This window comes from Myotis brandtii, unplaced genomic scaffold (assembly GCF_000412655.1).
Source record: "Myotis brandtii unplaced genomic scaffold, ASM41265v1 scaffold187, whole genome shotgun sequence".
In the NCBI taxonomy this organism is placed as follows: Eukaryota; Metazoa; Chordata; class Mammalia; order Chiroptera; family Vespertilionidae; genus Myotis; species Myotis brandtii.
In genome coordinates this window covers 1,633,404-1,633,639 of record NW_005356944.1, presented here as the reverse complement: position 1 = coordinate 1,633,639, position 236 = coordinate 1,633,404, and the positions used below count along the sequence as shown (strand labels likewise).

General features: G+C 65.7%; 1 protein-coding gene across 2 annotated transcripts in view; it reads left to right on the top strand.

The window, feature by feature from the left end:
- AP5B1 (adaptor-related protein complex 5, beta 1 subunit) overlaps positions 1–236 on the top strand; it is a 14,628-nt gene that overhangs the window by 907 nt on the left and 13,485 nt on the right. The gene's annotated exons all lie outside the window — the stretch shown is intronic.

Here is a 236-nt window from a genome sequence, read left to right as displayed (position 1 = left end):
CCGGCCCTCCCTGCAGGTGGGGAGCGGAGAGGCCGGTGCAGGCGGCTCACACTCGGTCTTCTCTCACGTTTCGCACAAATCTCAGCCGAAACTCCAGTTCGCTCCCTGCCCCCCAAAGTGGCATCGCTCCAGTGCCCTCTTCCCGCCTCATAAAAGTCCCGACTTTCCGGATTTACGACGCGGGAGCGGAGGGTCGCCTGAGCGGTGACACACCCGGTTGCCTCCCCTGCGCCCCG